Genomic DNA, 6,000 nt, shown 5'->3' with positions numbered 1-6,000 from the left:
ATTATTATAAATATAATAGTTAAAGTATAATATTATTTTTAACTTAATAATCTTTTAGTATAAATAAGCTTAGAGTCTAACTATATTAAATACTTTACTAATATTTAGTTATAATAGTAAAGTAATATTATACTAGCTTTAAGCTGTCTTTACTACTTTAGTAACTACTCTTAATATAACTTCTATTAACTTATTAGCTTTATTACTTATTTATATATTGTATTAGCTAATTAAGAGACTCTTTATAAAATAATAAGTATAATAAATAGAGCTTATATAATCTAGTTAATTACTAAGCATATAATAATAGAGATTAGGGATTCTTAAGGTATAATAGAAGTAACTTTAGATATAGTATAAATTTATATATAATAGTATATATTAAAGAGTATAGTTATAGAGGCTTAATTTCCTCTCTATCTAGTTAGAAGAAAGAAGAGTTATTTATAGGTAAATTCTATAGTAAGACTGCCGAATTAAGCATAAAAAGTATATATATATAAATAATAAGTTTTAACTTAGTTTAAAGGTAATAGTAATAGCAGTAAAAGCAATAAAAATAGTTTTAGTAAGAAGTTAGCTTAGATCTAAGTAAAGACTAGCTTAAGCTTAGCTAGTGCATTTCTCTCTTAACCTTAATTATATATGCAAAGAAATATAAACGTAAAGTATATTAAATTCTTGTATACAAAATGCATGCAAACGTTCCTTATAGGCAATTTATGTAAGTAAGGCTAGTATATTAGTAAGATTTAGTATATATTAAAATTAAGAGGTTAAAAAAGAAAGAAAAAAGAAAAGAAAGTTAGAGAAAGTTTAGCTAGCTTTATATTTAATAAAAGCCTAGATTTAGTATAGTAGCTATACTAGCTATAACTAGCTATTAAGCTAAGAGGTAGTATATAAATAAGTAATAAAGCTAATAAGTTAATAAAAATTATACTAAAAGTAGTTACTAAAGTAGTAAAAATAGCTTAAAGCTAGTATAATAACGTCCCGCCCTACAAGATCGCTAGCTCTCTATTTTCGACAGAGGTTTACACTATAAGTACTACTTTTTTAAAAAATTATATAATTATAAATATAGTATTATATAATAATAATATAAAGCTAGCTTAGCTTACCTCTAAGAAAGTAATAAGTAATATACTATACTAAGATAAACTATATCTCTAGAGAGAAGAAGCAATTAGAAGTTAGAAGATTAAGTAAGTATATAAGCAGAAGCAAGATAGCTTTAGTATAAAGCTAGAAGCAGGCTAGATTTATAAGAACTATATATCTCTCTAGAGTACAGCTAGTAAAGCTAGCAATACTTATATATATATAGAAGATAAATAGATTCTAGCTAGCATAAAGCTAGAGCTAGCTTAGAAAGTTAAAAACAAAAGTAGGCAGAGTTTTTCTTTTTATTAAAGAGTTTTCTAGGTTTAATATAAAAAGAAGAAGTACTAGTTATATAGCTCTATAGCTATCTAGAGTATTTAATATATAATATATATAATATTTACTTTAGCTAATAAAAAGCTAAAGCTAGCTTAAAAAGTAAAAATAGTAGTAAATAAAGTTTTTCTTTTTAATCAAAAAGTTTTTTAAGTTTAATTATAAAAGTAAATATACTAATTATATAGCTTTATAGCTATTTAAAGTAATTAATATATATAAAGTTAATTATATTATTTAAAACCTTTAAATTAAAAAAATTTATTATTAAAATTTACTAGTAAAGAAAAACTTATATTTTAAATATATAAATTTATAAGATATAACTTTAATTTATATAAATTTAACTTAAAATATAGAGATATAAGTAGTTTAAATAGTATTATTTATTTTATAATATTTCTTAGTATTTATTTCTTTTTATTACTAATTTTTAAAAAAGTAGTATTTATAATATAAAGCTTTAATAAAAATAAAAAGCTAGTAATTTTATAAAGCTAGTATATTATAAGTTTTATTTAAAATATATAAATATAAGTAATTTTAATATTATTTTTTATTTTATAATATTTTTTAGTATTTATTTCCTTTTATTATTAATTTTTAAAAAAGTAGTATTTATAATATAAAGCTTTAATAAAAATAAAAAGCTAGTAGTTTAATAAAGCTAGTATATTATAAGTTTTATTTAAAATATATAAATATAAGTAATTTTAATATTACTTTTTATTTTATAATATTTTTTAGTATTTATTGTCTTTTATTATTAATTTTTAAAAAAGTAGTATTTATAGTGTAAACCCCCATTGAAAATAGAGAGCTAGCGATCTTATAGAGCGGGACGTTATTACCTTACTATTATAACTAAATATTAGTAGTATATTTAATATAGTTAGCTACTTAAAGCTGCTTATTATATTACTGAAGGTAGAAATAAGTTTTATTTAAAATATATAAATATAAGTAATTTTAATATTACTTTTTATTTTATAATATTTTTTAGTATTTATTGTCTTTTATTATTAATTTTTAAAAAAGTAGTATTTATAGTGTAAACCCCCATTGAAAATAGAGAGCTAGCGATCTTATAGAGCGGGACGTTATTACCTTACTATTATAACTAAATATTAGTAGTATATTTAATATAGTTAGCTACTTAAAGCTGCTTATTATATTACTGAAGGTAGAAATACTAAAATAACTTATAGCTTATATTTAAGCTATTATTAACTTAAGAACTAACTAGCTTTACTTTAATAAATAAATATTAAAAGTATACTAAACTTTAGTAGAAGTACTATAAAGCTTACTTTTATTATTTATTCTCTTTCTTTTATATACTATACTACTATATACTTAGCTTTAAGTAGTTAATATAACTATAGTAATAAGCTTTATAAATAATATAAATATTTTAGTATTTAAAAGAAATATAAAGTAAACTTAAAGATAGCTTAAAAGTACTTAAAATATATATATAGCTTAAGTAAGAGAGATAAAAGTTAAATTTAACTTAGCAAAAAGCAAGCTACTATACTTTTACTATACTAAAAAGCTATATTAAACTTAAATATAGCTAAGTATTAATAAAACTATATTAAAAAAGAGCTATAAGTTTCTAAGTATTTAAATTAATAAAAAGCTAAAGTAAAACTATTATAAAGCTTAAATAAAGAAGAGATTAACTATATAGTAGCTTACTTTTACTATACTTTTAGTTTTAACTTAAAGTAGTATATACTTTAGTAAAAAAGCTCTTTATATAGTAGTAGTTTAAAGTATTATTACTTATAAAGTAAGTATATTTTATATACTTACTTAAGTTTAAAGTAAGCTTAAAGAAATTACTAAATAACTTATAGTAAAGTAATTATAATACTTTTAAGCTATTACTAAAGTATATAAAGCTATACTAATTTTATACTTAAAGATAAAAATAATAGTTTTTTTATTAAACTTTTATTTCAACTACTTAAAGTATAAGTTTAAGAATTAATTAAAGAAGATAAATATAGTAAGCTAAATTTAAGCTACTTATAGTATAGTAGTAAGAGTTTTAAAGAAAAAGAAGAAGCTTTAGTAAAAGCTAAATAAAAAGAACTAACTATAGATATAAGCTTAAAGTTTAGCTAAAGCTACTAAAGCTATAATATAGTAAGAATAGTAATAGCAATAAAATAACTAGTACTAAAATATAAAACTAGCTTACTAATAGTACTACTAAAAAGTAATAAAAAATATACTTCTATTAAGTATACTAAAATAAATAACTTAGCTATATAAAGGCTTATATAAGTATAAAACTATTATATTAATTTAGCTAAAAATAAGTAAAATAAAGCTAAATAAGTTTCTCTACTATAAATAAGTATTAAGTATAAAGTTGCCTTTATATTAGTACAGAACTAAGAAGAAAGATATATACTATATTATTTTATTATACTTACTTTATATAAATATAAAACTACTAAATTAGCTGTAAAATAATAAAAAAGTTAAGTAGGCTTTAGCTTACTTTAAGCTAGCTATAAAGCTAACTTAGTAGTTTATTAATATAAGCTAAATAACTTATTACTAACTAGTAGTAAAATTAGCTAAAAAGTAAAAAGTAAAACTACTTAACTAAATACTAAGAGTAGAATTATAATAATACTAGCTAGATACTAGCTTGCTGTTATAGTAATAGTAAAGTTAAATAATTACTAAATTTATTAAAGCAAAATATATTAAGCTTATAGTATAAGTAACTACTACTATTACTAAATATAGCTTAAGCTGGAGCTATATTTACTTTATTCTTCTCTCTTTTAATTCTACTACTAATTAAACTTATAACTTACTTAAGCCTACTTCTATAAGCTAGAGTTACTACTATGCCTGCTTATAGCTACTCTAGATTTACTTATAAACTTCCTCTTAAGTTTCTTCTAAAGTTCTACTATAATAATATACTTATTTATACTTATAAGTAAAGCCTTTATCTTAGCTATATAGCTAGTATACTTATTTAGAATTTAAACTAACTTTACTATAAATATAGCTATAGTAGTAATTAATATTATAATTTTCTCTAACTAACTTAAGATCTTTTTATAGTAGTTTATACTATTATTTAACTCTTTAGCTAGTATTAAGCTAAATTAAGCTTAGCTCTTTCTCTTTTAATTATTAGCTTTCTTTAAGGCCTTAAAATTCTTAAAAAACTAAGAAGTAAATTAAAATAACTAGTTAGTAATATTAAGCTAGAGATAGAGTAAACTACTTATTATAATATAAAATAGTATTATCTTAAAAACTACTTCTAGCCTTTTCTAAAAGTATAGAAAAATAAAATAAGTCTTGAATATTATATTATACTAAAGCTAAATTAAAGCTAGTAAAAGTATATTATAAAAGTAAAATAACTTATAAAAATATAATAATTATTATAAATATAATAGTTAAAGTATAATATAGTTTTTAACTTAATAATCTTTTAGTATAAATAAACTTAAAGCTTATCTAGCTTTAAGCTAATAGTAGTAGTAGTAGTAGAGATTTAAGTAATATATAAAATATATATAACTTTATAAGTAGAATAAAGCTATATATAAAGTTAAAGCTAAAATGAAAGTAGAGAAAAAGCTATATATAAACTTACTAGTAACTTTTTAAGACTAAGACTTAATTATAGTTTTACTTTTAAAAGCACTAAAAGTCTTTATAGTAGTTAGCTATTAAGTAGAGAATAAGCTAGTACTAGCTTAAACTTACTATAACTTTCTTTATATTATTAAACTAGAAAGTAGATATAATAATAGCTACTAATAATGATTAGTAATTTCCTAAAGTTAAGCTTAATATAAAGTAGATATTATATAAAGTATATATATATAAATAATAAGTTTTAACTAAGTTTAAAGATAATAGTAATAGTAGTAAAAGTAATAAAAATAGTTTTAGTAAGAAGTTAGCTAGAATTTATATAAAGACTAGCTTAAGCTTAGCTAAGTAGTAAATAAAGCTAGTATATTAGTAAAATTTAATATATATTAAAAGTAAAAAGCTTAAAAAAGAAAGAAAAAAGAGAAGAAAGTTAAAAAGAGTTTAGCTAGCTTTATAAGTAATAAAAGCTTAAGTTTAATATAGTAGCTATACTAGCTATAGCTAGCTATAAAGCTAAGAAGTAATTTATATATAAAATAAAAGTAAAGTAAATCTAAATATATAAGCTATTATAGCTAAATACTAAATATTTATACTAGTAGTTATATAATAGTATAAAGCTAGCCTAGCTTACCTCTAAGAAAGTAATAAATAATATACTATACTAAGATAAACTATATCTCTAGAGAGAAGAAATAATTAAAAACTAATAAATATAATAAATAATTAGGCAGAGGCAGAATAGCTCTAGTATAAAGCTAGAGGCAAGTTAGATTTATAAGAGCTACTTGCCTCTCTAGAATATAGCTAGTAAAGCTAGCAATAACTATATATATATAAAAGATAAGTAAACTCTAGCTAGTATAAAGCTAGAGCTAGCCTAAGAAGTAATATAAAAAAGTAGGCAGAGTT

The sequence above is a fragment of the Metarhizium album genome (assembly GCF_000804445.1).
Source record: "Metarhizium album ARSEF 1941 chromosome Unknown scaffold_53, whole genome shotgun sequence".
In the NCBI taxonomy this organism is placed as follows: domain Eukaryota; kingdom Fungi; phylum Ascomycota; class Sordariomycetes; order Hypocreales; family Clavicipitaceae; genus Metarhizium; species Metarhizium album.
This window is presented reverse-complemented; position numbering follows the sequence as displayed.